Here is a 13,337-nt window from a genome sequence, read left to right on the forward strand (position 1 = left end):
ATGTCTTATATAATTAAGTTTATCTTTCCAATTAGTCATATGGAACTTATTAAAGCTATTACAGGAAATATTGTGTGCCTACATGGTAAAAACAACAAGATACTACCTTAATCTTTTTATTACTAACTTCATACGAGTCTAACAAGAAAACCTTAACAGTCTTTCATCAAACTTATAATCCATTTTGCTGAGTTGTTCAAGGTGAATTACAGAAAATATGGACTGGTAAACAATTTATTTTCTAACTTAGCTCTTGAATGCACTCATTCCAATTCTTGCACTATCTATTCTTATGATTTTATCTATGACTCTGATTTTTTATGAGAAGGACTTTGGGGTGCTGGTGGACGAGAAGCTCAACATGATCTGGCAATGTGCACTTGGAGCCCAGAAAGCCAACCGCATCCTGGGCTGCATCAAAATATACTGGTGAGTATCTCTGCCTGCAGGAAATGGCCTCAAGTTGAGTCAGGAAAGGTTTAGGTTGGATATTAGGAAACACTTATTTACTGAAAGAGTGATCAGGCACTGGAACAGGCTGTCTAAGGAAGTGGTGGCGTCCATCCCTGGAGGAGTTCAAAGAATGGTTAGATGTGGCACTCCAGAACATGGAGGTGGTGTTAGATTGGTGGTGGTGTTAGATTGACGGTTGGACTTGATGATCTTGGAGGTCTCTTCCAACCTTAAGATTGTATGATTCTATGAAAAGAAGCGTGGCCAGCAGGTTGAGGGAGGTAAATTCTCCCCCTCTATTCTGCCCTCGTGAGATCCCCACCTGGAGTACTGCATCCAGCTCTGGAGCTCCCAACATAAGAAGGACATGGACCAGTTGGAGAAGGTCCAGAGGAGGGCCACAAAGATGATAAGAGGGCTGGAGCACCTCTCCTATGAGGACAGGCTGAGAGAGTTGGGGCTGTTCAGCCTGGGGAAGAGAAGGCTCCGGGAAGACATTATAATGGTCTTCCAGTACCTAAAGGGGGCTTATAAGACAAGGAGAAACTCTTTAGCAGGACCTATTGTGACAGGACAAGGGGTAATGGTTTTAAAATAGAGGGAGGTAGATTCAGACATAAGGAAAACTTTTTTTTACAATGAGGCTGGTGGAACACTGGAACAGGTTGCCCAGAGAGGTGGTGGATGACCCATCCCTGGAAACATTCAAGGCCAGGTTGGACGGGGCTCTGAGCAACCCGGTCTAGTTGGAGATATCCCTGCTCCTTGCAGGGGGTTGCACTAGACGACCTTTAAAGGTCCCTTCCAACCCTAACTATACTATGATTATATGGTTCTATGATTTTGTAAATAAAACATGTAAATAAAGTTTGTGCCTCAAACAATACCTAACATACCTTATTATATGACGGTTGTTCTCACTCTTATTACATCATCAGGCATATTTTAACTTCTCAAGTATATTAAAAACCCACCCTGACTTCATTGAAGTCTTATAAGAAAATTAGATGTTTAAACTTACTCATTATCTTGCTTATTAACATCTTATACATTACAGATGCATTAATGTGCTACAAGGGTAATTGTTCTTATTCATGCTTTAACAAAACCACATCTTTTTCCTTGTATTGAAAATAAATCATCACATACTCATGTCCATTAATATATCACAGAAACCAACAAAACTTTAGTCTTCTTAAAAGACTATTTACATTTTTTTTATATATTTCCATAGGCATTGATGTTAAAAGCATTTAATAAATGACAAATGCCATCATCTATGCAACCAAAAGGTGTAATTCTATATCAAATTATTTCAATTTTTTGTATATTTCTCCTGGAACTCAAGTGGTGGTCTTCTCCATATTTTTACAGAGACTTTCTTATGTTTTGCAGAAATCACAGACTTTCAGAAAGTACACTTAAGTTAAAATACGCAGTCTTGAGATACGAAGTCTGTATTTCCTGTTTCTCCAATCCAATAAACATCGTCTATAGTTAATAAACATTTTTACTGGAAGAAGCTTGGAGAAACAAATGACCACTTTTGTCATCCTGGTAAATTCTGGCAGGGAAATGCCCAGACCAAATACCACTGGGAAAAAAAAAAAAAAAAGGCTCCTTCTCAGAAAACATTTATGGGTGGTTCTGTGATTTCTCTGGCAGTTTGGCTGAGACCAGTTTTTGCTAGTAGGATGTAGTAACTTTCAGAATTGGATGGGAATGATTTCAAAGTAAGAGTGCCCTTAGAAAACCATTATGGAGCTGTAATATGACTAGTTGCATCCCACTTCTCTGTACAACAGCACTCCTTAGGTTTCAGATTCAGTACTTTTTCAAGGCTGGTTTTTTTTTTTTTTTGTCGCTGTTCTGCAGTGGCCTTTCTGGCTTAAGCTTTTCGAGAAGAAAAAAAAAAAGCCATCATAGTGAGTAGTTTTACAATATAACTAAGCTGAGGAGACGAGAGGAGAGGAGAGTAGAGGAGAGGGAGAGGGAGAGGGAGAGGGAGAGGGAGAGGGAGAGGGAGAGACATGAGTCTTGCTGAGGGATAACGGACCCATTTTGAAGCCATAACTGTTAAAGTGGCTTAGCTACAATGTGCAACCATGCTCTTGCAGATCAGGTAGTTCAGATGGCTGCCGCACATCTTTAAAAGCCTGCGGAGGCCACCATTTCACCGCCTACCCACCCAGCTCTGCGCTGAGTCAGCTCCATGTGGCACAGAGGGTGAAGGCAGAGCTCTCCTCTCTTGGTGTGGCTGCGCATTGTTCAGCAGCCCGGCTTTCCACCAACCCCTTCTTCTCCACCTCATGTATTTTCCATCTTGGAAAACCTTCTGCCATCCCCTCAAAACTCAATTTTATCACTGACAGTGATGAGGAGCAACAAAGTAAGTCACTTAATTCCTTGACCTTGAAACAGTATACATTCTACTTTGCCGCCACTGCTGAGAAGCCTGGACCTGGTTTTGAACAAAAGCAATTACACTGATTTGGAATGAAAAGGTATTTAAAGCTCCTTTGACACAGCAGCACAAAGGGAGAGGGTCAGTCTTTCCAAGATTTGAAAATGTTCCCCTCTTTCCTTTCCATTGCCATTTGTCAGAGAGAGTTGAGAGAACCTCTAATGCTAATGATCACTGAGAAACTCTCTTTGTTAAGAAGATTTCCACACTGCATACTTCTTCTGAGGTGTCTATGTCATGATGTGATTCCTTCCGCCAGCTCAAGCATGTCCTCTATCCATGTTCACAGGCAGAAATCAATGGTGAAGCATGCTGAGTGAGCATAATGGAGCCATTCTTAGACTCCACAGCCGCTGAGAGCTCACCCATTGTTGAGCCATTGAAGAAGAGTCCAGTCAAAAAACCCCAACACAGTATCTGGCAAATGAGACTTTTCTTTCGTTAACTTTGAAAAGCAGCAAGGGATAGAACAAAAGAAGATATACCTGGGTGAAGAAGTGACTCTTTCATAAGAATAAGTCAGGAATATATGAACCACTGCAAGGTATTGTGCTTTAACCTTCTGCCTGCTCCCTTGCCTGATGTCACAAAAGCCAACTTTAAAACATGGAGAAATAATGTGCTTTTATTTTCTAATATGTAAACTGCAATGGAATCTGTAGCACATTATTTTAACCACCACAGAAACTAATATTAATTGCAAAATACACTAAAAGTATGTGAATCAAAGTTTATTCTAGTCTGACTCAGGAAGCAAAGGAATTCTGTTCACAATAGCAGTCTTTGTTTCCCTTATAGCAAAATGTACTTGCATTAGTCATTTATGGTATTAAGAAACATTGATAATTGCCTTTTATAGTTTTTCAAGCATCACAATTTAGTACACCTATAATTGAAAAGCTGGATTTTGCAATCAAAAAGTAGAATACAGAGAGTGTTGCTATGCAAAAGTGAAGAATTTCCTCTTTCTTTAGCTTATTAATTTTCAAATAATGCTTTAGGGCTTGTTGTGATAGTTCTTTACAAGGTAGTAAATATAGAACTAAACAGACTGTCTAGGCTGAAAACTAATTACCATTAGAAACTGAAGCATTTGGGCTTGTTATTTTCTGCAAATCAAACAACTCTGAATACAATCTCCATATTAAATAAAATGTTCAGTGAACCATGAAGCTCTTCACAAATCTGGACCATGTTTTAAGAAGCCCTTTTTTTTAGTTATTGCTGTATGCATGTTGTTGCATGCAGAGCAGTTGGAATATTAAAATATTTTTTATATTGGAGGATGGGGAGAAAAATGAAAAGATTGTGTTAAAACTTGGTTTTGGAAGTTTTTAAAAGTTAACCTCTAGGAAATAAATGTCAAAAAAAAAGGAAGAAAAAAAAAGTTAAAGTTTTTGCACATGTACAGAAATGATGATGGGGAAACATATTCTGAACTTGCTATCTCATTCCTGTATCCTGTGGGCAGACACCACAAGGAAAGTAAAGCTATAATAAAAAATATTTGTTATGTGTGCCTCATAACTACAATGAGGTTTAATACAGTAGCATTTCTAAAGACCTTCCATTGCTTGATGGCTAAGGCCATTCCATGGCTACTAACTAATGAAGTTCTTACAACTAAAAATAGGCAGTTTCCCTCAAAAAAAAAAAAAAAGCTTTTAATTTCCAGAGCTGAGTTTATTTCAAGGCAATAGTAAAGCAACAAACAACAGGTATATAAGTGGATGACCCTTTTGTTCAAAAAATTAGAAGGAAAAAGAAGAAAAAAAAGAACCCACAGAGAAAGAGACTAAAAGACACAAACATCCCATGTCAGCAAAGCGTATAAGGGGTGAGGGTAGAAGTAAGAGTGTTTTTGGAATCATTCTTCAGACTAATTGCCTGGTATGCTGCCTGTTTTTCTGTCAAAAAACATGAAAGGCAAGTGCTGACTGATTATATATATTGGAATATCAAATTAGGATATACATTCTCAAATATATGGAGAGAATAAACTACACATATAATAAGGCTGCATTTTTATCAAGGATTTCTGGTAATAATATAAACCATGTAAGGGAACTCAAGTACTTTTACACAGTAGCTGTCATCTGATAGCTGAAATAAAATATAACTCTATGTACAAAAAAATAGGGGGGAAAAAAGGCAAAATGAGAAAACAGCTTTAGATAACCACAAAGATAGGCAGTGGTACAGAATGCATGAAATCTTGTGATCATAATTCAACTCAGTGTGTTTGACCATCAAAGGCCATAATACATTGTATCTGTTGCTTTGTAGCACCTACAGCAGTTAGGAAAGTAAAACAATTTAAATGTATAACCTCTTCTTTTCATGCACTCCATTCCACATGGCTTTATCCAAGCAGAGTGATTTGTTTGTTCGGCTTTGTTAGAGCCTAATTAAGATTGGAACTTGATGAGTGCTCGTTGAATGGAATTCATTCTGGATAAAATAAGGTAGCAATACTTAGTGGTGAAGAAAAATAATTGGAGGACTGCACGGAGGGATTAGCTCCTTTGACTAAAGTCGTACACTCACCCTCTGTTACAGGGTTTCTAGACTGCATATTTCTTGAATCTTCAGCTGTTTCATAATGTTTGGACAGGAAAAAGTAAGTGCTATAATTATGGAGAATGTGTGCTGCATTCATTATACAAGAAAAGAAGCCGAATCATTGTTCAAAGCAAAAACTTGACTTCATATTAGCTATCAAGTGTTCACAAAACCTCTCCTTTCTCTCTTTTTTCTGCTACTCTTTTTCCCAAAACAGCTGCAGTCTCTGGACCTGAAGGCCAGATTTCCCAAAGAGTTAACTTAAAACAACTCTTAGACACAGCTTTTCAGCACACATTAGCCCTAATCAGGGGTGGAGATCTCCTCCAAAAATATATCATATAGGAAGTCCAAGCTTGCTCTCCAAGGTCAGAGACAGGGCAACCTCATTACCGTGTAAATTAGAGGAGCATAGCATTTTGAAACATCTCACAGAAAAAGATTCAAATAAACCCCAGCTTGTGTGATGGGAAGAAAAGAGGATAAAAACAAAAAAAAAAAAAAAAAAAGCTCAGGCAGGCAGCCTTAAAGATGGCATTAGCAACCAAAGAATACAAGAAATTGCTTGATGTGCGTGTCTGAAAAATATGTCTAGATACAGTGACTGGCATATTAAAATATTCAGTTCTCTTCTGTGTTGACTTTCTAATCTCCATTGTGTTTTGTGACAGATATCATCATTAGAAAAAAAATCTCTGATTAACAGATAAACAGTTTTTTAAAATCTATTGTATCAGTTGTTCTTTTGGAAAGCATGGTTTGTTTTTTTTTTCTGCAAAATTTTCTAAACTACCACAAAGAAGATCATTTAAAAGATCAAAGCATAGTGGCAGTTTAAACTTGTGAAAGCAAAAATACAAAGATGAATCAAATGTGTATGTGTTTGCAAATTAAAATGAAGAAGAATGGAACAATAATAAGGTATTCATGTCTCTAATTGCTTTTCAATATTTATGTTTCATTCTACTATTTTTTAGATAACACTTTGTTTAGGAAATATTTAATATTAGAAGTGGTCATTATAACATACAATAGGTGATGGGTCTGGACATAAAGAGAGTGAATCTTAAGTGAGTTTACCTTACTAAGTTAACGTTTCGGTTGGCATAGTAATATTCAGTTTCTAGTCCTTCAGGGTGTGATTTGCAAAGACATTTTTAACTGTTGGAATTTGTTTAAATATTTATTTTAATAAAACCACAAAGAAAATTTCCTGCTTGAAACAAACACTTTTCAGAATGCCAGGACTCACAAGGATGCATGACTGGATTTTGTGACAGCTGATGTCTGTACAGTAGATGTTTAATAAATGGAGACATTTTATACTGAGTTTTGCAGATTAATATTTTTTTTCCAGTAGTGACATATGTATTGGAAAAAAAAATCTTTTCAAAATGAGGTCACTGCTTTAAAAATGTAAGAAACATTGTCAAATTTAAAATGCTCTTTTAGAAAAGAATTCAGTAACTGCACATTAAGAGTGCCTTAATGTCTGTGACAAGCAAAACATCTGCTTCAGCAGCGGAAATGGAAAGTTAATACTCCAGATAAGCAAAGGAGGTTTTGGGGAAAAAAAAAAAAAAAAAAAAAAGAAAGAACTGCTATAAACCTTACCTAAAACTCACATGAATTCTTCTTTGATCAAGTTAGTTCAAATGGAACAAATAACTCCTCCTTCCAATTAGCTTCATATCCTCTATCCGTATTAGCTTTCTTTCCCCACCCTCTTTTTCACCAGATTTCTTGGTTTTATCTTTATTTTATCCCAAGAGGGAGAAGACTGAACCCAGTGTGTCCTGTGACCTGGCCCCACACATCCCCATGGCAGGTTTGTGTATCCCTAAGGCAATGTGTGTTCCAGGTTAAAGCTGTAGTTGCCTCCAGATTCCACCTGCCCTTGTGCTATGTGATCCTGGACGTCTCCCTTGTAGTACTGCCTGCCTAACACCAGCCCCAGGTCCACACAAGGGAAGACATCAAATTAGTTGGGTATGGCATATCCCCTTTACACTGCTGGTAAATGCATACAGGGAGGCTTTCCCCACTCACGACTAGTGTGGGTCCAACCTTTTGCACCACAACATGCCCCAAAGTTTATTTATGTAAACTAGAGAGTATACTTGTGTCCAAACAGCATATCTCACACCCACATGAGAAATACACTATAAATCTAGCCATTGTACACTGTCGGCATGCTTGACAATTTTTACTGGGTGAATGTCTTTATTTTGTTGCCTTCTGCATTACTAAGACTTGACTGGGATTTAAAGATTTGCAGTTGATCCTGGGCCAGCTGAATCTGAGTCCAAGAACACAGAAACTGCGAACACTATCCGAAGCATATTCATTTAGCGTGGTGACACTTGCTGGACCTGCATGAAATACTTGGCCAGCTGACAGCATAGAAAAAGTCCCATTGATCTAGTGGAAGGGAAAGAAATATAAGACTACAATGGAACAGTTGCGTATGAAGAAATAATATAGATGTTTCCCTTTCCAACAAAGATTTAATAGAGGACAAGCAATATCATTTTGACAAGAGAAAAACAGTAAGGTAAGATAAAACAGAGACAGAGGGAAAGTGAAGAACTGGTGAGTAAAAAGAAGACTTTCTAAGAAAGTCTATAAGAACTGTAAGTTTAAAGAACCAATGTATATATATTGATGAACAAAAATTTATTTCTAGATCATTTTCCTGCTTGACATTTGTCTAACTAAGACTAAAAAAACAGCACAGATTTCTGCAAAAATGTTTTTTCATAGTGTAAAAGCTAAACAAAAATTCTTGAAACGATTTTCCCATGCTTAAGCCCAGCACAAGCTAGCTAAATATTAACTTGCATCAGAGGCAGAAGACTACCTAATTTATAGCTGTAAAGGTTATGCAATTCTAGTCACTAAAATACAAGATCAAGCCAATTATAAGACCTTTGCATTTAAAATTATACAAATATATAACAGTATAGTTAAAATGCAAGTACACATCTCACACACTACGGATTGTAAACTACAACTTCTCTTGTATTGGAAATTCATAACATACTTTCTTTAGATATTGGGTTTCAAAATGAGGTCATATAATGTGAAATGGATTTTTTTTTATATAATCAAGTGCTTAAAAGCTGTATTATGTATACTTCCAGATTGTTTGTTTCTTTAGAATCAATTATACTCTAAAAGTTGCTGTATGAGAAAACACTTAAACCCTTCATGCACTGTGTAGTGTACTTGTTGCTATGTAAAAATGATAATAATAAAGGTAAAAAGTCACTGCAGGCTTTAGCTAAGCATTCTAAATTTTTCCTGTTAACTTCCATATTGATGTGAAGCAGCTATAGAGTTTCTTCAGCAAAAGCCTATTCATAGTTCTGAGTAGCAATTACTGTCAATACTGCCATTAATGAATCAACAGAGACACCTGGGAATGGTGGCTGACCTGCCACCTTGAGAATTTGGAGATGGCATGGAAATAACACTTGAAAGCAATTCTGAAAGGTTTTCTAACCTTTCTCTTCCTGTCTGCAATGGTAGGATGCAGTCTGAGAGGAAGACACTTAAACATAGGCATCTATCTGTAGGGAACTCTGTGCACAAGAAGGGAGTGCAGCAGTATCTTGAACACTAATGGATAGTGGTGTTTTAAGTGTTGTGGTTTCTCTCTCCTGGCCTTCAAGTTCTGCACTGGGAGAACTGGGAGGTCATGCGTTTCCCACAGATTTTGTTCATATCTACAAGCAAACGTCTTAAACATCCGAGGGCACACAACATGGGAGCAGATGTGTAAACTGAACAATAGAATCATGTCCTGGACATCTAAACTTATGTTATAGTCAGCAGAGATAGAGAGCAAGATTCAGCCATGGAAACAGAGGTGTATAGAGCTATTTTAGCTGCAACAGGGTATCACACCTGCCATCTGCCATCTGCCTCTCCAGAGCGACACAGTCACATGCCATAGGTGCCATGCAGGTGTTTTAGACGACATACAGCATCTCACTTGTAGACATCTCCATTTCTGTATCTTAGTCTGGACACTGGATAATGCTTTCTGTTGTGAGTCTAGAAAACATAGACATTGTGCTTGCTGAAGTTAGAAGTTCAAAACTGGTGCATACAGCAGATACAGAAAAACTTCTTCCTGAAGTTTCCTGAAGCGGATGTTCTGTCCTGCTCCAGTACTTCTGTCAGGAACAAGATAATAGAAGCTGGAAACTCGTAACTGCAGTTTGTCTTAGAGGCCATTTGTCACTGATCATCCGATATACTACAAAAAGAAATGAGAAAAAGTCATAGTACATAGACCATTTCTGGAACACTAGCAATAGTTTTGGCAAGCATATGCTCAAATAATGTCCTAATGTGATCACATATTGCTTTCTGTCTGATTAAAGCTGCTGTATATCAGAAGTGTGATTGTCTGCACTTACAGAAAAGAGGTAAATCATACAAAGACCTTACTCTCTAAGCTGTCATATGCTGCTCAATTAATTATGCATATATATTTTAATTTGGACAAGCACAGTGGGGAATTTTTACTTCTGGAGGTCTTCAAAGACCTCCCTGTATTTGCATGGAAGTTGGGCTCAATTCCATTGCCTAAGCACAGGTATGTAGTTCCATTTTGAACATCCTAGAATATCCTTTTGGGGTTTATTCTGTGTTCTAGAAGAGTGGGAATCTGATGAACCCTGTATCAAATTTGACAATGCTCAGCCCATCAGCCAAGTTGGTGACACATCCGTGAAAACATATCTAAAAAAAGGCAGAAAATGTTGGACAGAAGGGGCAGGGGGAAAGAAAAACAGTGAGAAACAGCAGAGGGAAGACAAGGTCAGAGGAGGAGAAGGTGCTGCATGGTGCCAGAGCAGATAGTCACACTCCAGCCTGTGGAAGAGTCCACGGTGGAGCAGATGGATGCTCCTGAAGGAATCACAGGCTGTGGGGAGCCCCTGCCAGAGCAGGTGAAAGTGTGAGGAAGAGGGAGCAACAGAGAGTACCTGTTATGTGCTGACCAGCTCCCCTTGACTCTTGGGGAGTGGAGTCAGGAGTGAAAGAATGAAGTTAAGCCTAGGAAAGGTGTTATTTTAATGTTTATCTTGGGGTTTTTCCCACTACCCAAATCAACGGTTACATTTTTATTTTAATTGGCAATAAAATAAGTTAATTGTCCCAAGTCAAGTCTGTTTTTCCCATGATGGTAATTGTTTTCCATGATGATAATTGGTAAGTGACCTCCATGCCTTTATCTTGATCCACGAGCTTTCTCATTCCTGGTCTTACTATTTTCTCCCTCTCTCCATCCCAGTGAATGGTGGGAATAATCAGGAAGCCGGATGGGTGTTTGACTGTTAGCCAAGGCTAACTGACCACATTCCTCCAAAACAAAAATCCCACTGTAGTTCTGGGGATTGCTGCAGTAGTTATTTCAATAGATATCAGGGATAAAACTGCATCTGGTTTGGTGTCTTCTGTCACTCTCCTAAAATGTTTCGCACTCTCAAAGACTGACACATACTTCCATACTCTGCTTTAGGGCACACAACACAGGTTTAGTTTCAGATAATGCATGATTTACAGCACAACTATCACATTACTTAATGCCTTTTTGAACTGAAATACATCACTGAAAAATAAAAAGTACATCTTAGGGCTACAGGGGAAAGTACCTGAGGCTCAGAGGAGACCTATGATCAAGTGTTCTTTAGTGAGGATATGGCCAGTCTCCTCTAGATGGGACTGGAGTTAAGCAGAGTAGACACAAACCACTCTGCCCTATTAGCCCAGACACCAAGAGTGACTGCAGGAAATGCGTTTTACAGTAGACACATAAAGTGTATGGAGCAAAAGAATAAACATTTCACCAATGAAGAGAGCAGGGATGATGAGAAAGCAAGAAAGAGCAGTACTTATAACAGACAGCAAAAAAAAAAGCCACTATGCATTTGGAAACCTATGGAGCAGTGTGCCGCATACATCAGATTCCAAACCATAATCCTAAACAAAGTTATGTTGAATAGCGTCACATTCTAGCAAAGGAAGAGAGCATTGATGGCAAAGATGATTCTGCAGCTGCCTCCAAGCTGTTACTGACAGAATACCCTTTGCTCATTTCTTTGTGATGGATGACTTCAATATTGAATTACACTGCAAGAAACATGGAAAAGACACCGCAAAGGGAAAACTAGAATGAGGAATCGTAAACCAAAATAATGACTCAATGAATAGCATTTGATATCTGATATACTGCTCTGCAAATTTTCACAGGAAAAAAAAGTCAAATTTTTCAGACAGGAAAAGAAAAAATGGACCACTATTGCATCATCTGAAGATGGGTCATGTGCCTAAGATGCAACAGCATGCCAGGCAGCAGGTGTCAGCGATGACCACAACCATGGCTCCACCAAACTAAAAATAAAACAAAGAAAAATACCTTCTGTTTAGGAAGTAACAAAGATCAACAGCACAAAAGTGAAAACAAAAGGGTAGTATGAGGAACTCCAATCTACCCCTAAGAATAGATTTACAGTAGTGTATCAGGCAAAGGAAGCTGAAATGAAAGAAGAAAGGGCAGTGCACAAACGCAATGTGATTCAGTTCAGCTGTCACAACTGAGTATCAGTATAATCACAGCAAGAATGGAAATACGGTGCCTTAAGGAGAAGACAATATAAAAAGAGGTATGAAATATATGGCATGCTATGATATACTGTGAAACCACATTGTATTTTTTGAGCAAACAATGTTTAAAATGGGACAATCAAAAGAAAAGGAGGAAGATTCTCATTGTTGAAAGGGAAGAGATGGAGAGATTCTTTCAAAGGAATAATTAACAGCATCTCCTTATCTCAACCACAGTTTTATATGTAATATTTGAAACCACACAACTAATCCCACCCCTAACAGTATTTCAGGAAAAGTTACAAGTAAGAAGCTGAAAAACAACAAAGCAGCAGGATATAACATCACAGAAGAAATACTAGAAGTATTTGACTCACCTCCCTGATGAAACTGATAAATGTGCTTAATGAAATCTAGGAAGGCAGAGAGGAAAAGCCTTTCTGAATAATAGAATAAGGAAACACGAGTAGGATATTGTGAAAGGATGACCTCACTGACTTCAACAACTGGAGACAACTTGTGCTGCTCTTCATCATAACAAAAATAATTTCCTGTGTGATACAACGCAGTATACACAACTTATAGAAGCAAGCAAATTCTGTTTGATAAATAAAAGAGTAGGTCAACTATTTTTCCCTTAAACTGTACTCATGGTCCTTGAGATGAGTCAACAGTACTTCTAAAAAAAAGGTCAATACTATCCACAAGAAAAACCCTGGCAAAAAAAAAGAGCTTGATTGAAAAAAATCAACTGAACCCAAACTTTTCTGAAACTTGTCTGACAAAAGGTAACAACACATTAGTAGGCAAAAACATCAGAGAAAGAGAAAAGCTCAGCTAACTAGCTATTTCTGATTAAATAAATTATTTTAATCTTCTAACCTGATACCTTAATTCTGAAAGTTCACGATTGAGTTTCTAGGTCCTTAACCTATCCCTCCATTACATTCTGATATGTAAGGGAAAATAGTAGTGAGGACATGAATGAATATGCAAAGCATTACAGGGATATTTTACAAAACATCCATGAATCAGCTTCCTTAAAACTCTTAATTCCTTTTTGGGCTCACCAAGACCGCAGTTCTACATATAATTTTTGTAATATATACTTTCTATTAACTCTTCACTTAGCCTTGCTCTCACTTGTACAGGAACTGTATCTGTAAGAACAATGTTTGTTTACAGAAGGCTAGTAGTCCTTCTCTTATAGTAGTGGACTAACCTGACCCTAGAAATCTGA

The sequence above is a fragment of the Chlamydotis macqueenii genome, chromosome 1 (assembly GCF_036417535.1).
Source record: "Chlamydotis macqueenii isolate bChlMac1 chromosome 1, bChlMac1.mat, whole genome shotgun sequence".
In the NCBI taxonomy this organism is placed as follows: Eukaryota; Metazoa; Chordata; class Aves; order Otidiformes; family Otididae; genus Chlamydotis; species Chlamydotis macqueenii.